General features: G+C 41.5%; 1 protein-coding gene across 1 annotated transcript in view; it reads right to left on the bottom strand.

Annotated features, from left to right (window-relative positions):
- FGF14 (fibroblast growth factor 14) overlaps nucleotides 1–23,476 on the bottom strand; it is a 622,301-nt gene that overhangs the window by 358,431 nt on the left and 240,394 nt on the right. The gene's annotated exons all lie outside the window — the stretch shown is intronic.

Below are 23,476 nucleotides of genomic sequence, written 5' to 3' on the forward strand. Positions count from 1 at the left end.
CCCCCTGTATAAATTAGGTTATAAGAAAGCTTGAACATAACAATTGACAGTATAGCCTATATACCTGTAGCATTATCATATTACTCTGGTGACAAGTGATAGAAACTAAACTTAAAATCAGATTTACCTAAGTGAAATAAGAGTTGATTGTATTACAAAAATCCAAGGACGGATTAAACAACATTAAAAAAAAAAAAAAAAACAGAGCAATACAACAACATGCAGAGTTATAGGGAAGGCAGATGGCTGGATCTCAGAACAAGTGGAAACCAGGAGCAGAAATGTCAGCAAGACTTATTTTTTCTGTCTTTGACTCATCTTCTGTACTGAAATCTAGCAATAAACACAGTCACCAACATTTTCCCTATGTGGTATGCCCTTCTGTACTAGAAACAGACTTAGCCTCTTTCTCAAGTTCTGAAGGATTCTAGTCAGCTAGGTTTGCATAAAGAGTCCATTCCTGGACCAATCAACTTTGATCATATAAGAAAATGGATGTTTCAAATGGAGGCATGGAGTTTCAGGAAGAGGAAAAAGAACTAGGCATCCGTCCAGTAGAAGTCCGGTGGAGCTCTCAGGCCAGGATCTAGTTCTTGGTGGGTATTTTCTAACAGGGTCAATTCTTGCCACATTAAACAAGACAGTTTCCTTTTTTGTGCAGCTGTTTAAGGATACTCATCAATTTAAAAAAAAAAAAGAAGAAGAAGAAACAGGTTATGGATTAATGCAGCAATTTAGAAGAGTTTTCGTAAAGTGGATTCTAAAAAGAGAAAATGCATTTGTGGAAAATGTCCTTACTACTCAAAAAATCACGGCATTTGCTGAACAAATGGGCCATAAAAATCATGAGGAAATAGACTTGTGATCTAAGAATTTTCTCTAGCTAGATAAATGGTGGATTTATTTTTCCCATATGTAACTTTGATGCATTTTGAAAATACATCAAACACAGTCACATGAGATTTTTCTCTGTGTGTGGATCATCGCTATTACTTAGTTATGCAGATGCTGAATCATTATACACTGAAAGAAAAATAAGTCAGTTTTCCCAGACTTATTCCAAAAAACTGTGTGCATCTACCGCTAGAGGGCACAAATAAGACTTTCTGTGGGGGGAAAAAAAGGTCTTGAAAATGACAAAATAGCACATTTGGAATCAGACTGAATTAAGATATGTAGATAGTGCGTGTTTTCCTTAAATCTAGGAAGAAAAATCAAAACATACTCACATTTTGCCATGGACCATTTTGTTATGTTTTCTCCCTATCTTTTTCTCTCCCAAAAAAAAAAAAAAAAAAAAAGAATTCATATATGAGGAATATACAAACTATCAATGATTCATAAAAATTTAGACATATGCAAAATTACTGAAGTTAAATGACTATCAATGAATAAGGTAACATAAAAACACTGCTACAGCAACATGGTAAAAATGTCACAAGTTGGTAAAACTATTCATAGTTGCCTGGGCTTCCCTAGGGGCTCAGAAGGTAAAGAATCCACCTGCAACATGTGAAACGTGGGTTCAATCTCTGGTTGGGAAGATCCCCTGGAGAAGGGAAAGGCTACCCACTCCAGTATTCTGGCCTGGAGAATTCCATGGATTGTATAGTCCATGGGGTCACAAAAAGTCGGACACAACTGAGCGACTTTCACTTTCAAGCCACATTTAGGATGTTTGAGGTAATTCTCTCCTGAAATCAAGCACAATACAGTTCACAAAACTGATTCTAAATCTTGTAACTATCAGATATACATTGCATCTCTCCTAAATCTTGTAAGTATCAGATATACATTGCATCTCTTCTTAGCTAATGAGGCACTGGGGTAAAAATAGGATATGATTTGGTTGCTATCTTCACACAAGAATGTGCTTGAGTCATGCCTGCAGAATCTCTCCGTCTTCAACAGCTGTTTTACTCTTAAAGAAAAAAGAGAGAAAAAAATAACCCAGCTTCTCCAGAAAAAGCAAACACTCCTTAATCTTGTCACTGTGGATGTTTGACAAGTACCGATAACTATGGCAAGGTGTGATGTCTCCCTTGATTTGTTTTCGGGTTTGTTTGTTTTTTCCTAAGGGAGAGGGCTTTTCCAGAATCAGTGCTTCCACCGGAAATAAAAACAAGAACAAAGTCTGCTGCTATGCTTTGAAGGTAAAGAAAAGTAGTCAGGTGGTGATGGCATACTGATTTGACTTTGTGATGAGTGAAAGCACCACCGTGAACCGGATATGCCTTTTACATCTTAATCTTTCCTCCCATATGTTTCAAGCCACTACTTTGCAGGTAGCATCAAGAATGTATTAAAATACAGGTTGCTTTCATTTTGTTGAAATTTCCTTGCAACACAAATTTTAAAAGTTGTAAACAAAGAGTTGTAGAGTTTCATAGAATCGCTCAGCTTAGCCCTTTCTAATGCTGCTCTTTGAAAAAAAGGCCTATTTTTACAAATCTGATACCTTCCAAAAATGTTTTCTTGTATTCAATTTCTGTTTCCTGTCTTGCTTCAGATTTTGTTCCTTTCCTCCTGATTCCACTATGGTTCATCCCCATAACCTGGACAGGTCCATAGGAAACAGCAATTACGACATGACCCACATTTATCCTCCCACTGATGGACATCCATGGAGCAATGAGTAGGTATCCCTTTTTTTTGAAACAGCTTGTCTGCAGATCTGAGCCCCAAGATGGTTTCCTCCACCAAATGCTTTTGGATGCTTTGTCCTGTGGGATTTCGTATCATGGTTTTCGGAGATATGGGGTTGGGGGGGCACAGCTGCTCCCACAGAAGGACTACTGCCCCCCTACACAGCCTCTTTCACTTGCGTCATATGTGTGTGTTAGTCAGTCAGTCGTGTTCGACTCTGCAATCCTAGGCACTGTAGCCTGCCAGGCTCCTTGGTCCATGGGATTCTTCAGCAAAAATACTGGAGTGGGCTGCCATTCTCTTCTCCTGGGGATCCTCCCGATCCAGGAATCAAACTCGGGTCTTCCTTGCATCACAGGCAGGCTCTTCACCACCGAGCCACCAGGGAGGCCTGTTTATGGCACTATTCTGTCCATGCTATTTTCTTAGAGAAGCCCTAGCAAGCAAATACATTCATAAACCCAGAAGATAAACACCCAAAGCCTTTAATATGCTCATAGCCACCTACATGATAATAATTTAACGGTACATGCATAGGCTATGTCACACACTGCCTAGGCCTTTCTGGCATTCAGTTAAGCCAGACTTCCATGTACTGTGGGCTTCTCTGGTAGCTCAGTGGTAAGGAAATCCCCTGCCAATGCAGGAGACACTGGTTCGATCCCTGGGTCAGGAAGATATTCTGGAGAAGGAAATGGCAACCCACTCCAGTATTCTTGCCTGGAAAATCCCATGGACAGAGGAGCCTGGCGGGCTATGTCCATGAGGTCGCAAAAGAGTCAGACACTACTTAGTGACTAAAGCAACATAGATGGTAGCACCAATTGTGCCATTTTATGCACTTGTGCATAATGTCCTTGATAAAGGACAGAAATGGTGTGGACCTAACAGAAGCAGAAGACATTAAGAAGAGGTGGCAAGAAGACACAGATGAATTGTACAAAAAAGATCTTCATGATCCAGATAATCACGATGGTGTGATCACTCACCTAGAGCCAAACATCCTGCAATGTGAAGTCATGAGGGCCTTCTAAAGCATCACTACGAACAAAGCTAGTGGAGGTGATGGAATTCCAGTTGAGCTATTCCAAATCCTGAAAGATGATGCTGTGAAAGTGCTGCACTCAATATGCCAACAAATTTGGAAAACTCAGCAGTGGCCACAGGACTGTAAAAGGTTAGTTTTCATTCCAATCCCAAAGAAAGGCAATGCCAAGAATGCTCAAACTACTGCACAATTGCACTCATCTCACATGCAAGTAAGTAATGCTCAAAATTCTCCAAGCCACGCTTCAGCAATACGTGAACCGTGACCTTCCTGGTGTTCAAGCTGGTTTTAGAAAAGGCAGAGGAACCAGAGATCAAATTGCCAACATCTGCTGGATCATGGAAAAAGCAATAAAGTTCCAGAAAAACATCTACTTCTGCTTTATTGACTATGCCAAAGCCTTTGACTGTGTGGATCACAATAAACCATGGAAAATTCTGAAAAAGATGGGAATCCCAGACCACCTGATCTGCCTCTTGAGAAACCTATATGCAGATCAGGAAGCAACAGTTAGAACTGGACATGGAACAATAGACTGGTTCCAAATAGGAAAAGGAGTATGTCAAGGCTGTATATTGTCACCCTGCTTATTTAACTTATATGCAGAGTACATCATGAGAAAGGCTGGGCTGGAAGAAGCACAAGCTGGAATCAAGATTGCCAGGAGAAATATCAATAACTTCAGATATGCAGATGACACCAGCCTTATGGCAGAAAGTGAAGAAGAACTAAAAAGCCTCTTGATGAAAGTGAAAGAGGAGAGTGAAAAAGTTGGCTCAAAGCTCATCATTCAGAAAACGAAGATCATGGCATCTGGTCCCATCACTTCATGGGAAATAGATGGTGAAACAGTGGAAACAGTGTCAGACTGTAGTTTTTGGGGATCCAAAATCACTGCAGATGGTGATTGCAGCCATGAAATTAAAAGACGTTTACTCCTTGGAAGGAAAGTTATGACCAACCTAGATAGCATATTCAAAAGCAGAGACATTACTTTGCCAACAAAGGTCTGTTTAGTCAAGGCTATGGTTTTTCCTGTGGTCATGTATGGATGTGAGAGTTGAACTGTGAAGAAAGCTGAGTGCCGAAGAATTAATGCTTTTGAACTGTGGTGTTGGAGAAGACTCTTGAGAGTCCCTTGGAGATCTGACCAGTCCATTCTAAAGGAGATCAGTCCTGGGTGTTCACTGGAAGGATTGATGCTAAAGCTGAAACTCCAGTACTTTGGCCACCTCATGCAAAGAGTTGACTCATTGGAAAAGACTCTGATGCTGGGAGGGATTGGGGGCAGGAGGAGAAGGGGACGACAGGATGAGATGGCTGGATGGCATCACCGACTTGATGGACATGAGTTTGAGTGAACTCCGGGAGTTGGTGATGGACAGGGAAGCCTGGCGTGCTGCAGTTCATGGGGTCACGAAGAGTCAGACACAACTGAGTGACTGAACTGAACTGATGCACATGTGCAAGCCAAAATTAAAAAGAATGAGCTAGTGTAGAGTTACAACTTTTGTCATTAATAACAGCTTATAATAAAATCAATTATGTATTGTTATGCCTGAAGTCTTTTACTAAAAGATTTTTCCCCTGAAATAATTTAACTCACAGCACAAGTTGATGGTCTTGAACATATTAAAACTGTACATTTGACACATTTGTGTGATAATTACCATAGTTTTCAATGAATTTTAAAGATATGCTTTGAAATTAAGTTCAAAAACAGTGTTAGCAGAATCTCAGAAGCTTCTCCTCAGAATTGTATTATTTCTTGAAGCACACATTGAAAACATCTAAGTGAGATTATAAATACTGCCTTTTATGGTCAGTGGACGGTCAACATGAATGATACCAATTTCCATTTCCACTATTCTCTGTCCACCTAAGCACCCTAACGGAGGCACATGTATTCCTAAGTTCCACATTCATCGGTAAGTCAGTGAGATTCTCGACCCAGCACATTTTGTTCTCTATTCTTGATATTATGCAGCTCAACGCTTAAGTAACAAACATCAAAAGTACATGTGCTTCAAATGGTTTTCATCTGAATAAACATCACACAAACATAAAAGGAAAAATAATTCTAAAAATATGATCTAAATCAGAAAAGTTAAATCATTTTAACAATGAGCCTTTCTAAGTCAAGAAAACATATGACAACCAAGTAATTTCCCAGTAATGTATGACACAAAAATTCCAAAAAATAAACATTCCCGGATTTCGTTCGGTTATTTGACAAGCATGACAGATGATCTTGTTGCCGACAGCCATTATCTCCTTTTTTTCAGTTCTAAAAGAACCTCAATTTTGTTCAAGGTGTTGTGAGTAGGAGTATGAATCGTGCTGCTGAAGGAGACGAAGCCCTCACCAGTGCTACTCTGTGAATACCCATTAAGTGAAGGCAATCAGGATCATCACTTGTCAGTGACTCATTTAGGAATGAGCATGAGACCCAGTGCTGGCCAGGGAGCTCTGTGAAAAGTTCTGCTGGGGATGGGCGTGCTTCAGACATCATCAGGCGCCTTCTGAATCTCTGCCCCCATCTTGCAATCAGGGGGGTAGAGGTCAATCCCCCCATGGTGGCAGGGTGAGAGGATGCAAATCTGGATCCCAAATGAATGTCATTAAACTTCTGGATTAACCAGCTCTAGAACTTCCCTGACTTCAGCCTTCTTAATTGCATTTAAGCCAATTTTAGTTGGGTATTCTAATGTTTCCTTCTGAAAGTATGTTAAATCCTATGACCCAAATTTCTACATATGAAATTTCCTTCAGTGGATCAGTTATAGCTATAAATGTCTTTATGCTCTAAAGCCTCTGAGTGTTGAACAGTTGAAGTAATAGCCCTTCTCCATAGAGCTACATAGAGCCCCCAAACCACCCCAGGAATTATTGGTGCATTAATAAAATTCTTGGTTGCCCTAATGCATTTTTGGAACAGGAAATCCTGCCAAAATGGAGAGTGTTTAGAGAAGTATATTAACATTATTTTATTTGAGTACAAGAGAAATGAAATTCATTTATAGTAAAAGAAACAAACTAGAAAACACCCACACAAAATAACTCCTATTTATTTTTCAATAATGTTCTACTTAGACACCAAAGGAAAAAATGGTGAGTATGGCATAAAACAGCAAGTCTAATCCAGCACTCTGATAAGCAAAGCACATTATTGAATTCAATGACTCAAGAATTTTTTTTATCCTGCAAGTCTTGTTCCTGTGAGTCATAAAACTCTTCCTGGTTGCTTGTCCAAAGTCACTTCATACTGACTATCAATGCCAGTGGGGAAAAGAGTCTTGCCCTGTTTGTGTTCTCACCATTTACAGTGTAATGCACAATATACATGCATGAAAAGCATGGTGGTTTAGACTCATTCTAGTAGCTGTGGGTAGGGCCCTAAAGAATTAACTGACTAAGGAAAGTGAGTGTTGATTTTTGTGGTTCCTAAGGCATTTTATAAGATGAACACCAAAGTCATATGATCTCTAACATAATCATAAACATGGTATAACAGTATTTTCACATTAGCACATTAAGATAGATGGCCCTTTTCCTATGTTTGATGTCTGCTAGAGAACCCATACAGAGAAGGCAATGGCACCCCACTCCAGTACTCTTGCCTGGAAAATCCCATGGATGGAGGAGCCCAGTGGGCTGCACTCCATGGGGTCGCTAAGAGTTGGACACGACTGAGCGACTTCACTTTCACTTTTCACTTTCATGCATTGGAGAAGGAAATGGCAACCCACTCCAGTGTTCTTGCCTGGAGAGTCCCAGGGACAGGGGAGCCTGGTGGGCTGCCGTCTATGGGGTCGCACAGAGTCGGACACGACTGAAGCGACTTAGAAGCAGCAGCAGCAGAGAACCAGATTCAGCAATATTTCATTAATTCCCTAATTCATTCATCAGATACTCTAGACACTGCCTCTGTGACACGGTTATTGAGGAATAAGTGTTGTCACTAGAAAACACTCTTTTCCAAGACCTTTATAAGTGAAAAGATGGAGGCCCAATAACGTGATGCAATTTACATCAGTGTATCTATTTAGTGACAACATCGTAACTCAATTCTAAATGCCTTACCTCCCAGGCCACTGCTCCGTCAGCCATAGCATGCTGTCTGGACAACAATAATAATCCTCCAAATGACTGCCTATGTTCAACTTCACCAAGCAAAAGCATGAGCTTCAGATGCAAAGAATAAAATATTCTTTCAAACCAGTCTTAATTTTCTGACTCACTTATGAGGAATATTAATGAAAATGAATTGCCTAAAAGGCAAGGGAGACTATCACATCAAGTAACAGTAGCCAGGGGGAAAAGAACAAAGTTCAAAGAACTGATGGGAACTTAATGACCAAGCCTTGGTTCCATTTCAGCTTCTGCCAGTGGGCTGTGGTTTAAACTCTGATACCATGGGGCAGGGATAAGTTAGGAGCTTGAGACTGGCAGATACAAATAAAATAGACAAACAACTATATACTTATATATAAAACCAAATCACTTTGCTATACAGCAGAAATTAGCACATTACAAATCAACTATAGTTCAATAAAACAATTTTAAAGGAATATATATATATGTATGTTTAACTGAATCACTTTTCTGTACAACAGAAATTAACACACTGCAAATCAACTATATTTCAATAAAAAGTTTAAATAAATATACTCCAACACAAAGAGTTACCAGTGATGAGCACTGACCAAATCTGAGTTGGTTGATAAATAGCACCCACCAGCAAACCCCTAAAATGAACGAATGATGGTATGATTTAGTGGCTATAAAGTATGTTGCTGAATTATTTTAGATCACACTCGGACAAATATTTATTGAAAATGCTTAGATACATATGTATTGAAAAGTACCTTGTTCATATCTAGGCAAGACACTGTATTAGCCAGGTGAGAAAAATGAGATTCAAAGTGAAGCAACTGACCCAAAATGAGCCAGGAAATAACTGAGAGCATTCAAATCTGGGTCTTCTGAACTTTAGGTCACATTTTCTTCTGCCCTGTGTTTGACCAGCTAAGATTCGCGGCTTTGTTGGGATGGCAGTTCAGGCCTTATGAATACACGGTGTATATGTTTACACTGCAAGTCAGGTATTCAGCATCTCTGTGTGCCAGACACTGGTTAGAGGGTATGACATCAAGATGAATAGGCAGGGCCTACTTTCAAGGAGCAAATGTGACCCAAAGGGAGACACATCCGTACACAGACAAGCCATCAATACGTGGTCAATACCACTGCAGTGGAGTGCTTTCCAAGTTTACCCAAAGGGCATCTTTTACATACCCCCTCTCCTGGTGGCTCAGATGGTAAAGAGTCTGCCGACAATGTAGGAAACCTGGGTTCGATCCCTGGGTCAGGAAGATCCCCTGGAGAAGGGAATGGCTTCCCAGTCTAGTATTTTTGTCTGGAGAATTCCAAGGACAGAGGAACCTGGAGGGCTATACTCCATGGGCTTGCGAAGAGTCAGACATGATTGAGCAACTAATATACACACTCCTGTATACATCAAAAATATCATCATCAAAAATGTCATTCTTTCATACTAATCATTGGTCTATCCATCTAAGCTTTTGAAAATGCAAATATTTCAGCACAGAAACCCAGCGTACTTAGGGCCCAAGGTGGCTGGTCTGCCTGGTTCTCTGAGAGGGGAGGGGTTAGAAAGAGGCTGAAAGGAGTCAAGTCAAACTTCCCTTAATTTCCATTTCTGTTACCAATCTGGTGTTTGCTCTACTGAGAAGCTTTCACCAGCCAAAAATGATTTTCTTGTTAATTTTCAGGAACAAACGTGTGCCGTTTTAGTCCATCCTGTATGCTAGGCCATGTTTTTCGGGAACTGCTGCACACACGCAGTGTAAATAATAAATGCTCTTCAAAATTTGGCAAATGCCCAAAATGCAGCAATTCTCCCATACCTAGGAGGTATGTAATTTTTAGCAAAACTTTTATTAAATAAATTTGAATTAAAATGTTTTCTAAGCATAGCACCTCCAAGGCTCTAATATATAATGTGTCAACAGTCCTTGCATGGAAAATGAAAGTTTTACTGTCTGTAAAATATTCACTTTTGTTCTGTCCAGTTGCTTTCTAAAGTCCCATGCTCGGGTGTCCTGCAGGGTAGTCCCCTCTCCATGCACAGTTTTATATATTTTAGAATGCAGAAAATGGATTATAGAGATACAGAAAACTGTGGGTTTTTTTTTTTAACTAATAATTGCTCAAGTTTATTGAGAACCTATTATGTGCCAGGTTCTGTGCTCAGGGCTTTACTTGGACTACCTTACCACTTAAAAGAATGCAATTTAGTCAAAATAGAAATGTCTATGGCAGCATGTCATTAATTAAAATAAGTGATTCCCAAATAAGTATTTGCAACATGTATTGATACAAAATCAATTCTTCATGCTTTTGTTTTTTTTTTAATTTTATTTTATTTTTAAACTTTACATAATTGTATTAGTTTTGCCAAATATCAAAATGAATCCTGTGGTGTTGGAGAAGACTCTTGAGAGTCACTTGGACTGCCAGGAGATCCAACCAGTTCATCCTAAAGGAAATCGGTCCTGAATATTCATTGGAAGGACTGATGCTGAAGCTGAAACTCCAATACTTTGGCCATCTGATGTGAAGAACTGACTCATTAGAAAAGATCCTGATGCTGGGAAAGATTGAAGGTGGGAGGGGAAGGGGATGACAGAGGATGAGATGGTTGGATGGCGTCACCAACTCAATCAGTTTGAGTAAACTCCAGGAGTTGGTGATGGACAGGGAGGCCTGGTGTGCTGCAGTCCATGGGGTCACAAAGAGTCAGACACGCCTGACTGAACTGAACTGATTGATATAAAATGATGTTTCCCATGGAGATTTTAAGAAACACTAGTTTTTTTTTCAATACTAATAGGTATTACATTTTTAAAAAATCTTGTGCTGGTTAGTATTATGTGTCAACTGGACTAGGTTAGGAGATACCCAGATAGCCGGTAAACCTTTATTGCTGGGTGGGTGTGTGAGGATGTTTCTGGAAGATTAGCATTTGAGTCAATAGACTAAGTGTTGCCTTCCTCCTGACCAACGTGGGCATCGTCCAATCCACTGGAGGCCTTGAAGAGAACTAAAGTGTAGAGAGAGGGAAAGTTCTCTCTCTCTTACTGAGTTGGGACATCCTTCTTCTCCTGGACACGAGTTCCTGATTCTCAGACCTTCAGACTCCAGGACTTAGACCTGGAGCCACCAAACCTACCCTCCCTGGCCCACACCATTGGCTCCCCTAATTCTTAGATCTTTAGACTCAGGTTGAGTGATACCACCAGCCTTCCTGGTTCTCTGACTTGCAGACGACACATGGTTGAATTTCTCAGCCTCAATATCCACCTAAATCAACTCGCATAACGTCTCCTCTTGTACCTCTATACACGCCCTAATGATTCTGTTCCTCTGGAGAACGCTGACTAATAGGGATGGCAAATAAGTTTAAGAGAGGATAAGCTAAAGCAGTCAAAGACATCTCTATGCCATAACTCTGCTTAAAGCCTTTATTACACAACCACGTATAACCTCTGCGAGAGAGCGAGATTGAAGACAGACATGCACGCTCACGTCAAGGCAAACACCACATCAGAAGGCATCTCTCCAACCTGGTGTTCCACAGAGCACAGTTTGGGAAACGCTAATACAGAAACTCAAAATCCAACAATATGTTGGTATCAGGTGGGAAGGACATACTCCAGGGGCAGATTCAATGTGAAATGTGTTTGAAAGGAGACTTTCCTTTGATTGATGGAGGGAAGAGGGTAAAGAGTTGGAGGGGATGAGGCACAAGATAGATGGAGACAAGATGGCAAAAGCAGACCCGGTCAGACCTGGGAAGACCTTGTCAACCACATCAAGCAATGGGGTAACAAAGGCAGCCCTAGTCTGATAAGCTTGCTCTTCTTTTCTTCACTGAGCATAACAGAAAATCACAGGCCCCTGTCCTACAGCCTCGACTTAGTCCTGATAAAAGTGTAGGACTTTTCACTGAGAAGTTGAAAACCAAGTCAGATACAAAAATCATCATATGTAGACATGACAGAGAACCAGCCTCATTAAGATGTATGCACTGGAGTATCTCCCAATGTTCTGAATTGAAGGGAAAATGTGGCTCTTGTTTAAGCAGCAGCAGATGTTGGAAAGAGCACTGACCAGAGAAGGGAGAGATTTATTCTGGTCCTGGTTCAATAATCTGGGTGCCTGGAAACAAGTCCCATAGACCCTCCTAGGGCTCATTGGTGAATGCAAACAAGTGGCTGGATGGTCTATAGTCTTAGGATGTCCTAAATAGTCTATGCTTTCAAACTGTGGTGTTGGAGAAGACTCCTGAGAATCCCTTGGACAGCAAGAAGATCAGACCAGTGGATCCTAAAGGAAATTAACCCTGAATATTTACTGGGAGCACTGATGCTGAAGCTAAAGCTCTGACACTTTGGCCACCTGATGCAAATAGTGGACTCATTAGAAAAAAGACCCTGATGCTGGGAAAGATTGAGGGCAGGAGGAGAAGGGGACAACAGAGGATGAGATGGTTGGCTCGCATCATCGACTCAATGGACATGAGTCTGAGCAAGCTCTGGGAGATGGTGAAGGACAGGGAAGCCTGGCGTGCTGCAGTTGATGGGGTCTCAAAGAGTCAGACACGACTGAGCACCTGAAAAACAACAATAGACTATGCTCTCCAGAGCATGTTTGGTTTGATTGCCTTTCAAAGAGCAGCAGTAAATATTGTGCTATGAAGTGGGGAAGGTTAATACCCACCTGGAAGAAGTGCTCCAAGGATTTCATGTAAAGACTAACGACATGGTGGAAATCGTTCCCTTACTTCTCTAAGACACTGGGCTTCCCCACGGGGAGCCCCCATTCTCACAGAGTTCTTCCAAGTCAGCACTCTCCCTCCATGCTATAGTCATCCGTGCTCCCCATTTTTCTTGCCTCCTTACTGTGATGAGTCCAAGAGTAAGGCAATAAAGAACACTCACAGCAGTGACTGAGGGTGGGGGACTGAAGGGCAGATGGACTTGGCTCTCATCCTGGCCCCAGCCTGCGCATCTCCTTCTCACATTGTTCTCTGAGACCCCGCCAGCATCATTCCCCTGATCTAGACCAAAGGTCCTCAGATACAGGCACTGTTTTCCCCTGAACATTCGGTGATGTCTGAAGACATTTTTGGCTGTCACACATCGGGGTGGGGACTTGCCACAGTTGGCACCTGGTAGGTAGAGGCCAGGGCCACTGCTAAACCTCCTGCAAAGCACGGAACAGCCCACCCCCCACCCCCCAACAAATCAAGTGTATAGCCCCAAACATCAGGAGTGTGGAGAGCGGGAAATTGCCCAGCTGAAGTTTTCAGTTTAGCCCAAGAAAGACTCTTTCTTGAGAATTTATGGGGAAAGGGTACCTTAAAAGGGTAGGTTAACAGAATTGCGGGGATCATACTTTCATATAAGTTGAGTCCTTTTGCATTTTAAAATATTTTTTGATAAACTTATTTTAAAATGTTTCCCTACTATGTGGTGAGGCTGAGAAGGGAGCGCTATTGAAGAACTCCATGACTTTTGAGGTTTCATTATGATAGAGCACAAACAGACAGGTCACTATGAGGCCAATTGCCAGGCTCTTTGATTCTTTGCCACTGGCATGAGCTATAAACTCATGGATCAATCTCTGAACGCAAATGGAAGTGACTGCTGTGGGCCATGCTGATGCTGGGATCCCAGCTCATCCAGAGTGAGGCTGTAAAGCCCATTTTATCTCACCTTTCCAGGGACCCTTTCATCATCTTATTTTCATATTTATCTATTTATTTGTATTTGGCTGCATCATGTCTTAGCTGCAGCATATAGGCTCAGTAGGTGTGGAGCGTGGGCTTAGTTACCCCATGGCATGTAGGATCTTAGTCCCCCAAGCAGGGATCAAACCTGGGTCCCCTGCATTAGAAGTCAGATTCTTAACCACTGGTCCACCTGGGAATCCCTCCATCATCTTCTTAAACCTCATTTTTTTAAAAAAAATCAAAGAAAAGATGAGGGAATTTAGCAGCCATACTAAATGTTCAATCACATGCTGAAGAGGAACTGAGCATCTTCATTCAACTCAAGGGTCCACGTGAAATAATGACTCACGTTATTATGTAACAGTTTCATTTACATAACGCTTATCCTTTACATGGGCAGAGTTTCACAGCCACTAGCTAACTTATTTCTCACAACAATCTTATGACACATTAATCAGCCCATTTTACTAATGAGAAAACATCCAGGAAGTCCACACAGCTCACGGGGTCTTTAAGCAAATTCAGATTCCCCAGCGGCTTCTTTCTCACACCGTCCAACACACAGCATGAAAGAGCAGACATTGCAATACACTCTGATACTCCACATTTCAGGACACAAACGCTGGATTTCTACCCGTAAAAATAAAAATGGTGGTTTTCTTCACTCAAGCAAGGTTAGGGCTACTGCTGATAACATTTCGCTTCATTGAAAATTTAAGATGTGGCAAACTCCTAAGCCCTGCTCACTAGTTATCTTAGTTTTCTAGGACTGCCATATGAAGTACCATGGGCTTAAAAGACAGAAGTTTATTTTTTTCCAATAAGAGGCTAGAAGCCAAGATCAAGGTGTCAGCAGGGATGGTTTCCTCTGAGCCTCTCTCCTGGCTTGTACGTGGCCACCTTCTCCCTCTGTCTTCACACTCTCTCCCCTCTGTGTGTTGGTTTCATCTCCTCCTCTTAATAATGACAATGTGCATGCATGTACTAAGTCGCTTCAGTTGTGTCGGACTCTTGATGACTCTGTGGACTGTAGCCCACCAGGCTCCTCAGTCCTTGGGATTCTCCAGGCAAGAATACTGGAGTGGGTTGCCATGCCCTCCTCCAGGGGATCTTCCTGATCCAGGGATCGAATCAGTGTCTCTTATGTCTCCTGCACCGGCAGGTGGGGTCTTTACCACTAATGCAACCCACTCACACTGAATTCAGGCCCACCCTAAGGGCCTTATTTTAAATTCATTTCCTTTCTAAGGAAATTTCCTCCAAATACAATTGTATTCTAAGGCACTGGAATTTAGGAACTCAACGTATGAATTGGGGCCAACACAACTCAGCCCAAAACACTGATGTCAGGAAATTTTTTAGAGCGCAGATCTGAGTTCCATGAAAAGCTAAAACTCAATTCCAAAATATATCCTTTTAGAGTTATGAGGTTCTGCTTTCACCTATAATTTTTTTCACCTGTTAAAATATACCTAAAGAGTGCATTTTATTCTTAGAGCTTAGCTTTGTGCAGTGATGTGGAAAATGTATTGACATGTTAATCTACTGATGTTTCAAGTTCTGCTGAACATTTAATTTTAAAAGATGTGAGCGGATTGTTCACGAGGTCTGTTTAGGGCTGCTGGGGAAACCGCTTTTTGATTTTCCAGGTGATTCACCTTCCTCCAGCACAGCAGCCCCAGGTCCCTGGCAACATCAGCTGGTCCACAGCTTCAGCGGAAGCTGCTCTGAGCAGACAGGTCCCTACTGGCCCTGTCTCCAGGTCCATTAATCTGAGGTTCTCTTTAACAATAAGTGATTAACTGAATTTAGAATCATCTCAAATAAGATGAAGCCTTTTCAAACATACCTGACATTTTCTCAAACTTTGACAGAGGCTGGAAATGGGGAAAAGAGCCTCAGAGAGAAAGGAACTGCCCAGGGCAGGCCTGTTCTGTTGGTGGAGAATGAAAAAGAACTAGAATTTCATAGGCAGATCCCTGGGTTATAAAGTCTGGATTATGTTCCCCAATCTTCCGTTTGTTTCTTGCATGCTTTAGGGCAAATTGCCATCTTTTGGAGGTTGACTTTTCCTGTACAACCAGTGGTTAACAATCTCAACCTGCCGTTTTACAGGTTTCCTATGGGCCAAATGAAGCACAGCATGAGACATGGTAATGTAAACTGTCACCCTTTGGAGAAGAATTTTGGTTGGTTCTGTATTTCTGAAACAGGCAAATTTATATTCTACAGCATTCTACTCATTTTCTTGAAGATAAATGGTCTTAAGTTGTTAAACATATACAGGTAGATTTCAAGTATTAGCCCAACTCCCAGTGTAGGCTAAAATTTGAATGAAGCTCATGTTTTCTAGAATAGAATGCCAGGAGTGATCAGTGTTCTTTAAGGATCACAGTTACCTCTCTGTAGGCTAGGGTTTGCAATCTCCTAGTAGCTTCCATTTTCCTTTTCCGTCAAGGGCACTGGGAATGTGTGGGGAAGGGCTCGAACGCAAGTTTCCACACCCGTGAATCTAGTTCTTCTTTCTTTAGTTGGAAATCCTTCTAATCTCAGAGGATGAGAGAAGGGGAGGAATCATCAGAGCAGATCAGATCAGTTGCTCAGTCGTGTCCAACTCTTTGCGACCCCATGAATCACAGTACGCCAGGCCTCCCTGTCCATCACCAACTCCGGAGTTCACTGAGACTCACGTCCATCGAGTCAGTGATGCCATCCAGCCATCTCATCCTCTGTTGTCCCCTTCTCCTCCTGCCCCCAATCCCTCCCAGCATCAGAGTCTTTTCCAATGAGTCAACTCTTCACATGAGGTGGCCAAAGTACTGGAGTTTCAGCTTTAGCATCATGCCTTCCAAAGAAATCACAGGGCTGAGCTCCTTCAGAATGGACTGGTTGGATCTCCTGCAGTCCAAGGGACTCTCAAGAGTCTTCTCCAACACCACAGTTCAAAAGCATCAATTCTTCGGCACTCAGCCTTCTTCACAGTCCAACTCTCACATCCATACATGACCACAGGAAAAACAATAGCCTTGACTAGACGAATCTTTGTTGGCAAAGTAATGTCTCTGCTTTTGAATATGCTATCTAGGTTGGTCATAACTTTCCTTCCAAGGAGTAAGTGTCTTTTAATTTCATGGCTGCAGTCACCATCTGTAGTGATTTTGGAGCCCAGAAAAATAAAGTCTGACACTGTTTCCACTGTTACCCCATCTATTTCCCATGAAATGATGGGACCAGATGCCATGATCTTCGTTTTCTGAATGTTGAGCTTTGAGCCAACTTTTTCACTCTCCTCTTTCACTTTCATCAAGAGGCTTTTTAGTTCTTCTTCACTTTCTGCCATAAGGCTGGTGTCATCTGCATATCTGAAGTTATTGATATTTCTCCTGGCAATCTTGATTCCAGCTTGTGTTTCTTCCAGTCCAGCGTTTCTCATGATGTACTCTGCATAGAGGTTAAATAAACAGGGTGACAATATACAGCCTTGACGTACTCCTTTTCCTATTTGGAATCAGTCTGTTGTTCTATGTCCAGTTCTAACTGTTGCTTCCTGACCTGCATACAAATTTCTCAAGAGGCAGATGAGGTGGTCTGGTATTCCAATCTCTTTCAGAATTGTCCACAGTTTATTGTGATCCACACAGTTAAAGGCTTTGGCATAGTCAATAAAGCAGAAGTAGATGCTTTTTTGGAACTCTCTTGCTTTTTCCATGATCCAGAGGATGCTGGCAATTTGATCTCTGGTTCCTCTGCCTTTTCTAAAACCAGCTTGAACATCAGGAGTTCACGGTTCACGTATTGCTGAAGCCTGGCTTGGAGAATTTTGAGCATTACTTTACTAGCGTGTGAGATGAGTGCAATTGTGTAGTAGTTTGAGCATTCTTTGGCATTGCCTTTCTTTGGGATTGGAATGAAAACTGACCTTTTCCAGTCCTGTGGCCACTTCTGAGTTTTCCAAATTTGCTGGCATATTGAGTGCAGCACTTTCACAGCTCATCTTTCAGGATTTGGAATAGTTCAACTGGAATTCCATCACCTCCACTAGCTTTGTTCGTAGTGATGCTTTCTTTTTTTTTTTTCGTAGTGATGCTTTCTAAGGCCCACTTGACTTCACATTCCAGGATGTCTGGCTCTAGGTCAGTGATCACACCATCGTGACTATCTGGGTTGTGAAGATCTTTTTTGTACAGTTCTTCTGTGTATTCTTGCCATCTCTTCTTAATATCTTCTGCTTCTGTTAGGTCCATACCATTTCTGTCCTTTATCGAGCCCATCTTTGCATGAAATGTTCCTTTGGTATCTCTGATTTTCTTGAAGAGATCCCTAGTCTTTCCCATTCTGTTGTTTTCCTCTATTTCTTTGCATTGATCGCTGAAGAAGGCTTTCTTATCTCTCCTTGCTATTCTTTGGAACTCTGCATTCAGATGTTTATATCTTTCCTTTTCTCCTTTGCTTTTCGCTTCTCTTCTTTTCACAGACAGCCATTTTGCTTTTTTGCATTTCTTTTCCATGGGGATGGTCTTGATCCCTGTCTCCTGTACAATGTCACAAACCTCATTCCATAGTTCATCAGGCACTCTATCTATCAGATCTAGGCCCTTAAATCTATTTCTCACTTCCACTGTATAATCATAAGGGATTTTTCATGCATAGTATTAAAAGGAATTATAAAAACTCCTATCCTGATGCTGGGAAAGATGGAAGGTAAAAGGAAAAGGGGATGACAGAGGAGGAGATGGTTAGATAGCATCACCGACTCAATGAACATGAGTTTGAGCAAACTCTGGAAGATAGTGGAGGCCAAAGGAGCCTGGTGTGCTGCAGTCCATGGGGTCGCAAAGGAATCAGACATGACTTAGCAACTGGACAACAACAACTACTTAATAACCTCTTACAATGTCCCAGCACTGTTTTAAGGAGGTATAAGCTCTGCCTTGCCCAGTCCTCCCAACAGTCCTTTGAGGTAGGCATTGTTCTTCTCGCTATTCTAGTTCTGAGGAAATGAAACCAATGTCTAAAGAGGTAACAGGCAGGGCAGGATCCATACAACCTCAGTATCTCTGCTCTGGGTCCTGTGATACATGGCGTCCATGAAACAACAAGAATGTAAACATAGTTAAACCTTTGAGATTAAACACTGACTCTGCTTTAAGGATTCCGAGTTGAAATTGGGGATTTCCAAATTGATTCAGAACTCGTACACCGTGAGTCAGTCATTAGCCTGGGGAAACTACTGAAAGCCATTGAATATCAATCACAATTGTAGTGTTTCCCACTAGCAAAATATAAGGAGTTGTAAATATGGTCTTACACACATAGGCAAGACTAGCCATAACAGATTATGGCAAATGGAGTAACTAGTGATACAAACAAATACTGCAAAGGGAAAACACAGGGATGAACTGAATCTGACACCATCGAGGCAGGCTTCATGATTTTGGCATTTTAGCCAGGGCTCAGAGAAGTAGGCTTTCTTCAAATGAGGAGAATGGGGTAGCAGAAAGAATATGACATCAGTAGACAGTAAAGAATTGAGGGATGGATGGTATAATTCTTCACTAATTTTAGCTTAAATAGTTCCTACAGGAAAATTATAACTCTTTTCCCTTATTCTCCATTAAACCAAATGGATTTTCAGAAAAACATGCCTACAATGACATCTTAGAGCTTCAGAAGCCATATCAATAATGAAATCAGAGATGTGGCTAACTGTTCACTTCTCTGTTACAGAACTCATCAAACTGTAGCAGAATTATGTGCTTATTGCTCTATGAGATCCTCCCCTTTTTATCTCTGTACACCGAACACTCTGCCTGCTGCCTGAACCACAGTATAGCTTAACACACATTTGATTTAAGTACAAGTTGCAACATCCAGTCAATATTGACTGCATTTCCATTAAGGCTTTATTTCTCCTTTCAAATTTTACAACTAAAAGTTTTCTCTGTCAGGTACCTAGAAAATTAGAACCTATTTACTTAAAACCAGTTTATTGAAGTGACTCATCTCAGTGAGATAAACACTTGAAACAGTTTTATATTTTCCTAATCAATATGAGAGTCCCTTGGACTGCAAGGAGTATGTCAAGGCTGTATACTGTCACCCTGCTTATTTAACTTCTATGCAGAGTGCATCATGAGACATGCTGGACTGTAAGAAGCACAAGCTGGAATCAAGATTGCCGGGAGAAATATCAATAACCTCAGATATGCAGATGGCACCACCCTTGTGGCAGAAAGTGTAGAGGAACTAAAGTGACTTACTTTGGCCACCTCATGTGAAGAGTTGACTCATTGGAAAAGACTCTGATGCTGGGAGGGATTGGGGGCAGGAGAAGAAAGGGACAACAGAGGATGAGATGGCTGGATGGCATCACTGATTCGATGGACACGAGTCTGAGTGAACTCCGGGGGTTGGTAATGGACAGGGAGCCCTGGCGTGCTGCGATTCACGGGTCGCAAAGAGTTGGACACGACTGAGCAACTGAACTGAACTGAACTGAATCAATATGACTCATATGCTACCTCAAATCCTCTTTTCCTGCTAGGTGGAATATCTGGTCATTAAAACTTAGTCCAGAGCTTCCCTAGTGGCTCAGTGATAAAGAATTCTCTTACCAATGCAGGAGACATGGATTCAATACCTGGGTCAGGAAGATCCCTTGGAGTAGGAAAAGGCAGTGCGCTCCAGTATTCTTGCCTTGGAAATCCCGTGGACAGAGGAGCCTGGCGGGCTACACTCCATGGGGTCACAAAGAGTTGGATTTGACTGAGCTACTGAGCACGTGCACACACACACAGCTTGGAGAAGAAGCCTAGATGCTGAAAGGCAGGGTAGATTCCCGGAGTGTTCACCACTGGGTAGGCAAGGATGCGATTTGGGGTGTGTGAACACTGCAGTGCGGTCTACACTGAGTGGGGAAAGTGGCCTAAGGTGGTAAAACAGCTGGTAGAGATCGTCTTCCAACCAAAGGGCATTGAATCACGACTCAGCAGAGACACTTAAAACCAAACATCAGTGCTTCAGTTGGGCAGTCTGCAAAACCACATCAAATCATGTATGTGTTTCTGCTTGGAAGATATGAAAAAGGATACTATAGTTAAGATCAACATAGAGAAAAATAAAAGAGGGAAATCATCAGAGGGTAGCTCCTAAGAGAAAGAAGAGGATGAAGGAAGGGAGAAGAAAAACTCTTCTTCAGAAATCCAAATGGATAACTAGGTCCAAATGTCTTCTACAGCTTATTAGGCATCAAATAAATGTTTTGAAGGAATGAATGGATGAGTAAAAGAAAAAAGAAAACTAAATGAAGAGGGAAGAAAGGAGAAAAGGAAGGGCAGCAACCAGAACTCCATGTTTGTATTTTGTGGTGGTTTCCCTGTTCTGAACAAGGGATTCCTGCCATTCTCGATGGGAAATCAAGCTTGCTGTTTCATTGCCGCTCACGTAACAGTGCCTTTCTCGTCACCACTGTATTTTGGTGTCCATTTGGCTAAAGGGACAGGAAAGCAGCAGGTATGCCCTTCTGGGGAGCACATCTTACTCAGGACAGACAACAGTTAAACAGTTGACATAATCTCATCTTCGCAAATGGAGGGAAATAGTTGAGGGGAGCTTCTTAGGAACTCTTTTTATTTCATAATATTTTCATTGTAAATATCAATATTCAATGCCACCAACTTTCCACTAATTATTATCCCAAGAAAAAGAATACAGATAATAGAAACTTAAGAATTCCTCAATCAAGGCTGAAGGGAAATTGTAAATGACTACTAATGGATACAGTTTCTTTTGAGGGTGACGAAAATGCCCTAAAAATTGATTATGGTAAAATGGTTTGTACAACTGCATGAATATGCTAAAAATCTTTGAATTGTATAAGTTAGTGAACTGTATCATATGTGAATTATATCTCATTGAGGCTGTTAAAAAGTCATTTGTAGAAATCAATCAATGTGAAAAGAAAGAACTCCTCAGTCAGACTCTAAGCTCTGTGAGGCCTTTAATTAATCACTATATTCCCAGCATAGTGCTCTTAGAAGATAATTTAAAAATGTTTTTAGAATAAATGAATGAATGAATTGAATGAATGTTATTGCTCATTCTGGACATTGATTTTCATCTCCTTATCAAGAAAAATAATAATATTTTGTTGCGAGCTGGCGTGAGGACCTCCACCCATGGCAAAGGTCATGAGGAAGGAGGCTTGACATACGCAAAGGCGGGATCGAGCCTCAGGAGTCCCCCTGGAAATCCTCGAGCATCTACCCCCATAACCAGAGCCTGCCTACTTTACTACTTTGTGCTCTCACCAACACCTCTGACTTTACGGGGGGCTGTCCCCCACCACCTCTTTCGGAGAAGGAGTTAACTTAGAGCTCCAGTTAATAAAAACTGGGCGTGACAAGAGTGTTTTAACCTACAAGCTCCTCTGAAGGTTCTCTAGCCTGCCTGACAGGCTTGTCCAGCCACATGTGATTTCTCAGAGCCTCCCAACTGTGAGAGGCATGAGATGCTTTAAACCTTCTAAAAACAGGTTCCTTAGAAAAGTTAGAAAACCATTAGTATAAGTATAGTGGGCTGATTAGAAATTGTATTGGTGAAGGGTTTTTCATTTGTTGAGCCAATGTTTGTTGCTAAGTCTCCACATCCCCTGCCCTTACACACATTAATGAATATATAGAAGAAATAAGTATTAACCTTTGATATTAATCATGTTAGACCTTAGGCTAAGTAAATTCTTTCCTTAATTAAAACCCACTACACCCTCACCCTATAGGAATGTAACTTTATCTGGTACCTTCGGAAGGTGGAGTCTTTTTTAAAAATAATCACCCCTGGAGAAATAAGTGTCCTGGTTGACTGACCACTGTCACAAGGAGAGGGTCATAAATTGTCAGCAGGCCCCCTGGCCAGAAGATGATGTAACACCCCTAAGACCTCTGTATACATTTGTATGAAGCACCTGACTTTGATAAAAGTCAGGACTGTTGACCCCGCGTGACTTTTGCATAACATCTCAGTGTATAAAAGTAGACCATGGAAAACAAAGAATTGGGATCAGTTCCTCGAAATACTGGTCTCCCCATGTCGTTCTCTCTTTCAGACTCTGGCTGAGTTTCCATCTGGAACGCGGAGCCCGCCATGCTTACTAATTATGCCTGGGCTTCTAAGATCCGACAGGGGAGGCCTCAGTGTCTCCTCTCCTTCAGGAGAACGGAAGGACGCCTGCGGCCTACGTAAGTGGTGCAAGCTTCTTGTCTTGAAGTTTTATTGGTTTTTCGTGTAAATCAAGCTACTCGGCCTCTTTTCTCCACTGAATTTTCCTACTGAGCTATCCTCATTCTATTACTCTTTACATCTCTGATTAATATCTAATTGAAGCTATTGTATCCTGATCCTCCCCGACACCATCCCCGCTTCGAACTCCCTGGATCAGCTGGGGCTGGACCTCGGCAATATTGCCTTTGTCCTTTATCTTAAAGGTAACATATGGTGGATGGTGGTTTAAGAATCTCTATGAATAATTTCTGATCTATTAATATGATGCTATAACTTAGGATCTAAATGTAAAAGCTAATAGAACAATGAAAATCTGAACCATGTAAGACATCTTAGTTTCAAGTATTTTTAGATATGTTATCTCTTGGTTTGGGTTTTTTTTAAGATTTTTTTAATATGGACCATTTCTAAAGTCTTTATTAAATTTGTTACAATATTTCTTCTGTATTATGTTTTGGCTTTTTGGCCATGAGACAGGTGGGATCTTAGCTCTCTGACCAAGGATCGAACTTGCATTCCCTGCATTGGAAGGCAAAGTCTTAACCACTAGACCACCAGGAAAGTCCCTATCTCTTGGTGTTTAAGAAATACTAAGAAAAGGAACTAGAGCCAGTTGCAGGTGTCCTGTACTGGAGCTATGTGAAAGCTAGTTGCTGGCACATTTCAGCTTTTTCAACAAGTGC

The sequence above is a fragment of the Bos grunniens genome, chromosome 12 (genome assembly GCF_055505025.1).
Source record: "Bos grunniens cultivar Pamir isolate PY7600 chromosome 12, Bosgru_T2T1.0, whole genome shotgun sequence".
NCBI classification, from domain to species: domain Eukaryota; kingdom Metazoa; phylum Chordata; class Mammalia; order Artiodactyla; family Bovidae; genus Bos; species Bos grunniens.